The following is a 12,550-nucleotide window of genomic DNA, read 5'->3' on the forward strand; positions in this document are numbered from 1 at the left end:
TGCCTTTTCCTTGTCTCAGTCCTGGGTCACAGGGAGCATGATGCTGGAGGGAAATACTGGAGCGTTTATGAGAGACTATGCCCAGCTGGAAAGTAAAAGGGAAATGGGGGCAGTCAGAGACAGATTTGCTGGGCTCAGTGATGCACCCCTGCAATCCCAGCCCTCTGGAGGCTGAGGCAGAAGGATCTCTGCAAGTTTGAAGCCAGTGTGGACGACACCATAAGATCTCATCTCAAAAAATAGACCAAATCAAACAAAAGACTAAGGAATGTGACCCCAAGCCTTAGTGAGCCGGTTGTTCTTTTTATTTATTTATTTATTTTTGAGACAGGGACTCCTATGTAGCCCAGGCTGGCCTCAAACTTGCAGTGATCCTCCTGCCTCAGCCTCCTGTGTATTGGAATTACAGCCGTGAACCACCATGCCAGGCAAGCCAGCTGTCCTTGAGGCAAGCAGCTTCCCCAGGCCCCAGGCGGGGAGATGATGCACAGGTGAGGGGGACCTGCCTGGTCAGCCCCTCTGCGATGCCAGCTGGGCAGCTACAGAGCCCTGTGCAGCAGCACCTGTTCCAGGGGGTGTGCTGGGCCTCTGCTCAGCTGGGGTGGTGTGCAGGAGGACAGGGAGGAGGCTGTCCTCTGCCCACCGCCCCCAGCCAGCAGGGGCTCTGAGTGGGGAGGGAGCCAGGGACAGCCAGCCTGGCTCACAGTGATGGCTCTTGGGCCCAGTAGAGCTGGAGGTGCCAGGCTTGTTTCCACTGAGGAAGTATAAAGATCCTTAGCATTGTTTTAATTCACATTTTCCTGACTGGGTGTGGTGGCACACTCCTGTAGTCCCACTCAGGAGGCTGAGGCAGGAGGATCACCACAAGTTCAAGGCCAGCCTGGGGTATATAGCACCCTGTCTCAAAAAAAAAGTTAATTTACATTTATCTAAAAATGGTGAACATTTTTTATGTACTTAGCGTTTGTATTTTTTTTCTAAGAAGTATCTATTTCAATTGCCTGTTTTGTATTGGATCTCTTATTTTTAGGAGCCTAATTTTTTTTTTTTTTTTTTTTTGGTGGTACCGGGGATTGAACTCAGGACTTTGAGCTTGTGAGGCAGGCACGATGCCACTGAGCTAAATCCCCAGCCCCCAGGAGCCTAATTTTTTGAGTTGACAGATTCTAAACATTACTCCTGTGTGAGTAGCTAGCAAAATTTTTCCCATTTTGCAGGTGTCTCTTCACTGTTGGTTGTTTCCTTTGCTGTGCAGAAGCTTTTTCATTTGCTATGGTCTTGTTTGTTCTTTGTGTTATTTCTTTTGCAGCTGAGGTTCAGAAAGTCCTTGCCTGTGCTTGTGTCTGCAAGGTTTACTTCTTTCACATCCCAGCGAGGGTTTCTGTCTTGACATCCAGGTCTCTGATCCGTTTCGATTTTAGTTTAGTGCGTGGTGTGCATTGGGATTCACTGTTCTGTGTGTGGATGGCCTGTGTCCAAGCACCATGTGCTGAGCGGCCCGCTCCTCCAGGCATGCTTTCGCCCCTGTGTCAGAGACCGGCTGAGCGTTTCCCACGCTTCATTCTGCTCCACTCCCCACATGCGGTTTGGGGCACGAGGTTGACATAAACCGGGAGATCACGGGACTTCGTCTCAGGGCAGCGGGCTCTGCTCTGATCTTCCTGAAATTGCCTTGCTGATGCTAATATGTAACATTCATTAAGGGTCTGTAATGTGCACTTAGACTCCAGGCTAAACTTTGGTTTTGTTTTATTTTTTGAGACAGGGTCTCCTATGTATTCCAGGTTGGCCTTGAACTCATGGTGATCCTCTTGCCTCAGCCTCCCCAGTGCTAGGATCACAGGCATGCACCACCACACCTGGCTTTATCACTGTAGTTTTGTAATAAGTTTGAGATCCAGGATGGTGATGTTTCCTGTTTTGCTCTTGTTCCCCAGGACTGCTTCTGTTATTCTGGGCCTCTTCTGGAGCCACATTAATCTTACAATATTTTTTTTCTAGTGCTGTGAAGAATGCTGCTGTTATTTTGATTTCGATTGTTGTACTATATCTATCATTTTTGGTAATGTGGCCATCTCAACAATATTAGGTCTACCTGTCCAGGAGCAGGGGATTTCTCTTTGATCTTCCTTTTCAGAGTACTATTATTTTGCTTCCTGCTTTTTTGGGGGGCCCCTGACCCTGCTGTCCTCTTCATCCCTGCGGAGACCACGTCACCCACCGCTTCTCTGTGTGGCTGCTGGCCTCCTGGGTCTCCTCAGCAGTGAGGAGCTGGGTTCCTTTTCCTCAGGGGAGAGAAATCCATGGTTTGTTGCCTTTGTCAGTAACAAAAACGTGGGGAGCTGGGTGGCAAAGCTGTGGCCATTTGCACCTTTTATCTAAACCACATCAAAAGAAGAAGCATGTCTGTCCCTGTTGGCGGTCTGGGTTTCCTGAGTTAGTGCAGGTGAGTGGTGTCAGACTTGAGGGGAGAGAATCGGTGACCTCACCTGTCTCCAGCCACCCTGGGTGTCCCTCACCTGGATGTGGGGTGGCAGTGGAGACCATGGGTCGCCAGGTGTGGATCCCTTTGTGACTGCAAAGATGTTTCTTGTTCTGCTTAACTGTACTTGTCCTCCTCAGGTGTCATCACAAGTCATGGAAATTCTCACCAGCCCGTCAGACTCACAGAGTTGGTTGTCACCTAGACTTTGCATGGTGCTGCTTGCAGATCCTCTGCTTCATTCTCTCGAGTGCTTAGTTAGGGCTGGTCCTTAGGACAGCAATGACGGCAGACATTCTCAGCTCTGTGGACTAGCGGGTGGACGAGCAACAGACACACCGGTCAGCTTAGCCAGCAGCCAGTGCTTTGGAGCCGCTACTGCTGCAGGTGCTTCTCGGAACCAGCAGCCATGCCTGTGCTGGGGACAAAGGGCAGGTGTCGCTTCCTCCCTCCCTCCATATCTTTCCCTCTCTCTCTCTCTCTCTCTCTCCCTCTCTCTCCCTCTCTCTCCCTCTCTCTCCCTCTCTCTCCCTCTCTCTCCCTCTCTCTCCCTCTCTCTCCCTCTCTCTCCCTCTCTCTCCCTCTCTCTCCCTCTCTCTCCCTCTCTCTCCCTCTCTCTCCCTCTCTCTCCCTCTCTCTCCCTCTCTCTCCCTCTCTCTCCCTCTCTCTCCCTCTCTCTCCCTCTGTCTCTCTCTGTCTCTCTCCCTCCCTCTCTCTCTTCCTCTTCCTTGGTGTGTTCATTGCTGGTGTACAGAAACACTATTGATTTGTGTGTGTTGATTTTGATCCCTGCTACTTTTCTGAATTTATTATTTACTTATCAGCTAAAGCTTGGGGGACATTTTGAGTCTCTGTGCAGGATTACATCATCAGTGAATGTCAGCTTGACTTCTTTCCTCTATGTTAGTTCTTTTCTTTTTCTTTTTTTTTTTTTGGTACCAGGGATTGAACTTGGAACCTTGAGCTTGCGAAGCAGGTGCTGGAACCACTGAGCTAAATCCCTGACCCCTTCTTTCCTTTATGTATCCCTTTTATTTCTTTCTGTTACTTGGTTGCTCTGGCTAAATTTTGAATACTGTGTTGAACAGGAGTGGTGATAGTGAACATCCTTGTCTTGTTCCTGATTTTAGGGAAAAAAAACTGAAAGTGGGCAGTGGGTTTGTCATAAATGGCTTTGTTCATGTTGAAATAAGGTCCTTCTATGATTATTTTCTCAGGGTTTTTATCTTGAATGGATGTTGGATTTTGGCTAAGCCTTTTTCTGCTTCTATTGAAATGATCATGTGGTTTTTGTCCTTGCATCTGTTTATGCAATGTATTACATTTATTGATTTGCATGTGTTGAACCATCCTTGCATCCCAGGGATATAGCCAACTTGGTCATGATGTATGATCTTTTTTTTCTTTTCTTTTTTTGGGTTTTTGAGACAAGGTCTCACTGTGGAGTTCAGGCTGGCCTTGAACTCACTATGTAGCCCAGGTTGGCCTTGAACTCACAGAGATCCTCCTGCCTCAGCCTCCCAGGTTCTGGGATTACAGGCATGCACCACCACATCAGTATGGGTGTATGATTTTTTTGTTGTTACAGGGGATTGAACTCAGGACCTTGTGCTTTCGAGCCAGGTGCAATGCCACCGAGCCAAATTCCCAGCCCTGATCTTTTTAATGATTTGTTGCTTTCTGTTTGCCAGTATCTTGTTGAGGATTTTCGCATCCATGTTATTAAGAAGATTGGCCTGAGTTGACCTTGGCTGGAAGTGAACTTAGCTGATTGGACTGCTTCCAACGTCACACAGCCAAATTATGAAGGGGCAAGAAGGTTGTGCCACTGTAGCCTGCTGGTACTGGGCAGAGGTGTCTGCTGGATCTGTGTACACAGGAACTGTGGAAAATCTGTTCAGGACCCGCCCATGAGGATACAGAGAGGGCTGAATATGACGCAGTGACCTCCAGCTGGCATAAGCAATATAAAGAGACCAAACATCTTGGCTTTAAGAACCATTTCCAGGAGAGCTGGGGGTGCAGGTCAATGGTAAGGTACTTGCCTACTATGTGCAGAGCCCTGAATTCAATCTAGAGCTGAAAAAAAAAGGCATACTTGTAGAAAGAAGAAATAAAGTAATGTTTACAAGCAATTCTGATCTTCCATCACTTTGGAATGCTAGACTTGGATGTCTTTAGGGGATGGTATACATTTTTGTCAAATAAACACTGACAGAGAGAAAAAAAAAAAGAAGATTGGCCTATAGTTTTCTGAGATTCGTGGGGTTTTTTTGGTACTGGGGATGGAACTCCGGTCCTTGCCCTTGCAAGGCAGGCGCCAGAACCACTGAGCTAAATCCCCGGCCCCTCCCTGAAGTTCTTGTAGAATTCAGTGGTGAATCCATCAGTTCCTAGGCTTTTCTTAAGTTGGTAGTTTTTTATTATTATTACTACTTCAATTTCATTACCTATTTTTGGATTGTTCCATATTTTTATATCTTCTTGGTTCAGTTTTGGTAATTCATATGTGTCTAGAAATCTGTCCATTTCATCTAGATTCTCCAATGTATTAGAGTATATGTTTTTAAATTAGTTACTTATAATCCTCTAGATTGGGGGTGTCCATTGTGATTTTTGCCTTTTTCATTGTAATTGCATTGATCTTTCCTTCGGTTGGTAAGTTTGGCTACAGGTTTGGCTATTTTAATTATTCTTTTGGAGAATCAGCTCTTCATTAATTCTTGGAGGGTTTTTTGTTTGTTTCAATTTCATTAATTTTCACTCTGATCTTTATGATTTCCTTGCTTGAACTAGTTTTAGATTTGGATTTTTCTTGTTTTTCTAGGGTTTTGAGATGCATCATTAGGTTATTTACTTGGGATTGCTCTAATTTTCTGGTGTAGGCATTCACAACTGTAAACTTCCCTTCATTTTGTTCCATCGGTTCTGGTATATTGTGTTGGTGTTAACATTTGATTCTAGGAAGAATGTGAGTTCTTTGTGAATGTATTGTTTAATCTCCATGTGTTTACATAGTTTCTGTGGTTTCTCTTGCCATTGACTTATAGTTTTGTTGCACTATGATCTGATAATATGTACAGGATTATCTTAATTCTTTTATATTTAAGTAAGCATTATGTTCTGTTTTGGAGAAAATTATGTGTGCTGTGGAGAAGAATGGGTATTCTGTTTTTGCTGGTTTGAACACTCTATAGGTATCTATTAAGTCTATTTGTCTAAAGGTGCAATTCAACTCTGATATGTCTTTGTTAATTTTTTGTTGTGGTTGATCTATTTGTGAAAGTAGGGTGTTGGGATCCCCAACTATGATTGTGTTGATGTTTATGTGACATTTTGTGTCCAGTAATATTGTTTCATGAAGTTGCATGTGCTGGTATTTGGTACACACACATTTATAATTGTTCTATCTTCCTATTGAACTGTTCCCTTCACTATTATGTAGTGACCTTCTTTGTCTTGTCAGTTTTGACTTGAAGTCCACTTTGAAAATAGGATTACTCCTACTTGTTTTGGGGCTCCTGTTATATGAAAAACCATTTTCCATGATATTATTTATTTATTGAGGTTTCACTATGTGGTTCAGGCTGGCTTTGAACTCACTATGTAGCCCAGATTGGCGATCCTCCTACCTCAGTCTCCAGAGTGCTGGGATTATAGGCATGTGGTACCATGCCCAGCTTAAGTGTGTTTCTTGTATGCAGCATACTGTTGGGTTTTAGTTTGGGGGTTGTTTTGGTATTGGGGATCAAACTCTGGACCTTGTGGTTTCGATAGTTGTTTTTTTTTTTTTTTTTAATCCAGTTTTCCAATCTGTGTCTCTTGTTTGAGGAGTTTAGATCATTTACACTGACAGTTATTATTGAAAAGTATTGAATGATTCCTGTCACTCCATTGGTTTTTTATTGATGATTCCTTAATTTTTTCCTTTACTTAACTGCTCATCCTGTTTGGTATATTCCTTCCAGTAGGCCTTTTGGCATTGATGTTGTCATTGTCTCTGGTATATTCTTGGTATTTTTTTGCAGTACGGGTTCAGTAGTCATAAATTTCTCAAGGTGCTCTTTGTTGTGGAAGGCCTTAATTTCTCCATCAATTTTGAAAGATAGTTTTGCAGGATATATTAATCTGAGTTGAAAATTGTTTTCTTGTAGGACTGGAAGAACTTTCCTTCAAGCTCTCCCAGCCTTTCAGGTTTGTGTTGAGAAATCTGTAAGAATTCTAGTAGGTGGGCCAGAGATTTAGCTCAGTGGTGCCACTGCCTGCCTCGAAAGTGCAAGGTCCCAAGTTCTATCCCCAGTACTAAAAAAAAAAGAATTCTAGTAGGTTTACCTTTATAGGTAATTTGTTGTTTTTCTCTAACAGCTTTTACTTTTCTGTCCTTGTGTTGAACTTGTGGGATTTTGACTATGGTGGGTCATGGAGAAGTTCTTTCCTGATACTGGAACATTTTCTGCTATAATTTCTGTAAATATATTTTTATGCCCTTCATTTTGCCTTCTAATTTTTCTCTAATTCCAAATTATTCTTAGGTTAATCTTCTTTGCATTATTGTTTTTGTTTTTGTTTTTTTGGTACTGGGGATCAAACTCAGGTCCTTGCGCCTGCACAGCAGGCAGCAAAACCACTGAGCTAAATCCCCGGCCCTTCTTTGCATTATTGAGCAGCTGTTGGATCCATTTCCCATGATCTCTTGTTTTTAATGTGTTTCTGAGTACATGGTCAGTGCTGTCTTCTAGTGCTGACTTGCTTTGTTCACATTGGTCATTTCTTTTTTTCACTTTTTTTTTTTTTTTTGTGCCGGGGATCGAACTCAGGACCTTGGGCTTTCGAGGCAGGCACCAGAACCACTGAGCTAAATCCCTGGGCCTCATTTCTTTTTTTTTGAGACAAAGTCTCACTGTGTTGTTCAGACCAGCGTTGAACTCATTATGTATCCCAGGCTGACCTTGAACTCATGGCAGTTCTCCTGCCTCAGCCCCTCGAGTGCTGGGATCACAATCATGTGCCACCAGGTCTGACACACTGATCATTTCTGCTGCCTACCGGAGACCCCTGCAGTCAGGTTCCAGTACCCTGCCCAGTATATGACGCAGGCCTGAGAAGTAAATACACTGAGAGACAGAACAAAGAGGGAAAGTGGGGCCAGGATGACCAATACCAGTAAAGGCCCTGGCCAGTCCCAGGCACTGACTTTTACTGGCAACCCATTGGAGTAAAGGTGAGCTACGTGCGGTTTCTATGGAAATTAATGTAAACAAGGCTGATAAAGCACAAGACAAAGCATTCTCGAATTAGGAACAAAATAGACAAAATATATGGTTGTAATTAGAACATTGTCCTTCTAGTCTGAAGGTTTTAGTTGTGGGAACAGAATTTGGGTGAGAGTTACTCTGACCTCAGCATGTAGGCTTCGGCCAGACTCGCTTCTATAAAAAGCCAGCTGTAGGGCCGGGGATTTAGCTCAGTGGTTTCGCCGCCTGCTATGCAAGCGCAAAGACCCAAGTTTGATCCCAGGTACCAAAAAAAAAAAAAAAAAAAAAGCCAGCTGTGGGGTTAGCTCTTCACAGCCTGTCTTGGGCACAATCAGTATTACAGTCCTCTGTAGCTGCCCATATTTTCAATAGACTTTTCTTATCTCCTAAGTTTCTGTTTGATACCTCTTCATAGACTAATTCTTTACTAAACTGGTCAAATTTTCTGTCATTTCGGTTAACTCAGATGGCTTTTTATTTGTGTCTTCTTTCAGCCTGCCGACATTTTAACTAAGCCCATTATCTGCTACCTCATCTTTGACCTCACGGGACAGCTTGTTAATCTGGACTTTCTCTTTTTATCACTTTGTCCAATTCAGCCATTTGGTTTTTTATTTCCTCCCCACTGGTGCCCATTGAATCTGCTTTGAATCAATTAGAAGTTTGGGAGGCATTTTGTTGCCTTGTTTTCTCATGTCTCTTTCTTTTCTTCTTATTTTCTTTCTTTTTGGTTGGGGGCTGAGGATTGAGCATCAGTTGGGGTGGAATGACTGTGTTTGCTTCCCGGTGCTGTGATCTTGCTGTTTGTGGAACCCAGATGGGAAGAATGAGGCCTAACCGGCCTCTTTGGTGAGCACCGAGGAGAAAGAGGTCATTTGAGCTCTAACAGCTTCCACGCTGCAGGGAGAGGTAAAAACACCTGAGGGTAAATTGCTTACCCGGAGAAGGGTGGGAGACAGATGAGTCCTGTGGAACTCTAACTGCTTGTGCCTGTGTCTGAGTTTTTTGGGGGGGGGGGGCGGGGGGTGGTGGTGTGTGTGTGTGTGTATACCAGGGCTCAAACTCAGGATCTTGCACTTGCAAGGCAGGCATGGTGCCACTGAGCTAAATTCCTGGGCCCCGTGTCTAAGTGAATAAAGCCAAAGTGTGCCAGTCATTAAGGGTTCTGTGTCAAAGGGAAACATGAGCCCCTGGCCCCTCAGGTTTTAATTTGTTCCTATGTCTCTTTATTTTTCATCTTCATCACCCCTTGGTCAGGTTTGAGCTCAGCTTGTAAGCTGGTTCCTACAGATGTCGGTTGCATTTTGGTATTTATCTACCTCTTCAACCTACTGAGTTTAATAGGATCAGACCCAGGGCTGGGGATTTAGCTCAGTGGTTCCGCTGCCTGCCTCAAAAGTGCAAGGTCCCAAGTTCGATCCCTGGTACCAAAAAAATAAAAAAAGTCAGTTGTGTTTAAAAAAAAAAAAAATAGGGTCAGACCCAGCACTGTGTTGGAAGGAGAAAATCTCTACCAGTTATCTCAGTATCAATAGATCCAACCATAATCAGTCATGACAGTAATACTTGTTTTAACAATTTCCCCCTTTTAGCAGTGCCCCATACACACTGCAACATACTGCTACCAACAGGCAGCCTTGGATGTGATGGATCAGGGGGAGGGAAAAGGAAGACAAAGGGAGGGTGTAAATCCGTAAGAAGAAAAGGGGAGTCAGGCGTGGTGACACATGCCTGTGATCCCAGCACTCAGGTGGCTGAGGCAGGAGGATCACTGCCGAGTTTGTAGGCCAGCCTGGGCTACCTAGCGAGACCCTGTCTCAAAAAAAACCAAACCCCATCCCCTAAAAAAAGGAAGAAAGGGGGAGAAAAGAAATATGAACAGATGAAAACCAGGAGACCAAACTGTTGCAATTCTTTTTATAGTTGCAGTAAAGGGTTAGTGTTAAGGAGGTTCGAAAAATATTTGTGGGAGTGGGAGAGGGGATGCAGAGCAAGGGAAGTGTGACCGGAAGTGTGACCAGGGAAGGCTGCCAGGGGCTGGAGCCTGTCAGCACGAGGTGGTCAGCTTGTTTGGACCCTGCATGCAGCTGTGGTGAGGGTCACCCTGACTCACCCGTGGAAGGTGCTGTTCACATCAAAGCACTAGTAAATTTTTGTTCTCCTTTGCACATACACAGACACCTGCCATCTAAATGCCAGATGAAAGGCAGAAAGGGAAAATAAAGGAATAAGAAAATGGGGGTGACGACAACAAAAGCCCACGAGGTTGCAAAAACACAAAATCAGAGCACCTCACAGTCCCGGTTCATTCACCTGCGGTGGGGTCCGGGTGGATTTCTGGCCTGCCTCCTGCCTGTTACCCCCTCACCTGCTCTGTGCACCGCGCTGCATGACTCCTCAGGTCCCAGCTGGCCCTCCGTAGGATTTCTGAGGCTTGTCAGTCAGAGGGCTGAAGCCCTGCGAGCGAGTGGCCCGGCCCGTGTAGGCCTCGCTCTGCCCCAAGATCCCACCCTCCAGTTAGTCTGAGGCGGGGAGGGTACAGTGTGGCAGAGCCAATGCCCAGTTCTCTGCTGACTCCCGCCAGGCCTCTCCATCTGCACTCTCCCGCGCACCGCGAATCTTGAGGCTCCTTCCACACGCTCACTGCTAAGGCCTCCGCTGCGTGCTGTCTGACCTGTGGTTCCTCCTCCACTCTCCAGCCCCACATTCACTGGCACCGGGCTGCTGGTCAGCTGCCCCACACCTGACAGTGGGCAGGCGGCAGGCAGAGCAGGATGGGTCATGGCACAAGGCTCCCAGTGTTTGAGGCCAGAATGGCTGCTTGTCTCCCTGGCCCTGGTCTTTGTAGATGCTGCCCCGGGCTGAGCCTCTGAGCCAGGGTTTTCTCGGCACTCAGACCTGCCCCTCATCTGGATCCAGTGTCTTATTTTCACATCAGTTCTCTTAAACACCCCGGCTAGCTCTGTTTCTCTGATCCCTTGTTTTGTGGATCTCACCTGCTTCCTGCATTACTTTTCCCGTGGGAGAGGACAGAGAACAGGAGCTTATTCTAGGCACAGGGCTGCCGCTGGAGTGTGAGCCCTGGCCCTCAGAGTGCCAAGGCCTTTCCCAAGGCGGAGAAGGCGCAGCCGGCCGCTACAAGGTGCTGCAGTGCAGGAGGCCCGCTCCGCCCGCTGTTTGTTGTCCACAGTACACAGGGCCACAGGCCTGTGGGGAGTTGGTGCATGTGCGGAACGGGTCTTAATTCTGTTTCAGCCCCTTCTCCTCCCTTCCCTCCTCCTCTTTCCTCTCTCAATCCCCTCCCCTTTGGGAAAGATCAGTCTCCCTACTGTCTATGATCTGTCTTTTACTTTGCTCTTTGTTTATTCCTTGAGTGTCTGGATAGGAAGGAGAGCAGCTTCCCTTGCTAAGCCCTCCGGCACTGGATTTGGCTCTGCTGAGTGCCCTGCTTGTGGCCCGTGCCAGTGGACTGCAGGAGATTCGCTCTCAGCTGCTGAAGGCGCCAGGTTGGAGGCCACCTTTGGAGTCTGGCCGCACACACCTTACTCACTTCCTTGGTGCCTCCCTGGCCTGCCCCAGCCTCCCCTCCCTGCCAGGGTTCGGGGAAGCCCTGTCCCTTGCAGCACCTCATCCCTCCTCACCCTCCTCACCCCAACCAGACCCTGGCCAGGCTGGCCCAGGGCTCTCAGGACTCCGAGGGAGGCCGCCCCTGCCCGTTCTGTGTGTTCCAGCAGCTGTTCGTACTTCTTCTCTTCTCAGCCTCCCACAGGCCTGCCCACTTCCTCTCACCTCTGAGAGAATAGAAGCAAATCTGGCTGGAGGCTCTGGGCTTCCCAGCAGCCAGTTCGCAAGCTGTGGGCCTCTGCACTTGCTGTCGCCCTCCTGTTCCCACGAGGCCCGCACCCGCCACCCGCTGCGCTGGGACAGACCCCTGCGTTGTCACCTCCAGCTCCGCCTCAGCCTCATCCCTGAGTGCCCTGTGGTCCCTTCCCATCCTCACCGTTCACTGTCCTGCACTCACAGCAGCAAGCTCCTGTCTGCACTCTTACTGAGGGAACTGGTTCGGCAGACCTCAGCGACGCTACCCTACTGCTAAGTCTGAAGGCTGGGCCCCACTCTTTTCCGTTTTTATTTTTTTATCAGTCCATGTTTGTAGCTCATGACCACACTCCTCGTGGAGAGTTGGTCCCTATGCATAATACATCTTTATCCCCCTCCCTCCCTCCATCTCCTGGTCCCTTTCCTTTTAAAAAAGATCCATCTTGGGCCAGGGATTTAGCTCAGTGGTTTCGCCGCCTGCTGTGCAAGCTCAAGGAGCCAAGTTTGATCTCTGGTACCAAAAAACAAAACCAAAAAAGATCCATCTTCCCGTTTCCTACTATCTTTTATCTTCCTCTTTATTTATACGTTGGACTTCTCAAATAAGAGAAACCATGTGATATTTAAGCTTGCATGTCTTATTTATCTCACTTAACATTATGGTCTCAAGGTGCATCCATTTTCCTACGAGTGACTCATTTGTCTTTATAGCAGAGTAGTACTCCATTGTGTATAAATGCCACGGTTTCTTTATCCACTCCTGTTGATGGACATAGGGGCCACTTCTAAGATGTAGCTATTAGGAGCTGTGCTGCTGTAAACATGGGTGTGCATGGGGCCAGGGATTTAGCTCAGTGGCATCGCACCCGCCTCGAAAGCACAAGGTCCTGAGTTTGATCCCCAGTACCAAAAACAAAAACAAAAATATGGGTGTGCATGGATCACTGTCTTTAACTCTTTCAGGAAGACACCTAGAAGGGGAACAGTGGGTCAA

This window comes from Heterocephalus glaber, unplaced genomic scaffold (assembly GCF_053883595.1).
Source record: "Heterocephalus glaber isolate CG9 unplaced genomic scaffold, H.glaber_assembly_v1.0 deba00000943, whole genome shotgun sequence".
Lineage (NCBI taxonomy): Eukaryota > Metazoa > Chordata > Mammalia > Rodentia > Bathyergidae > Heterocephalus > Heterocephalus glaber.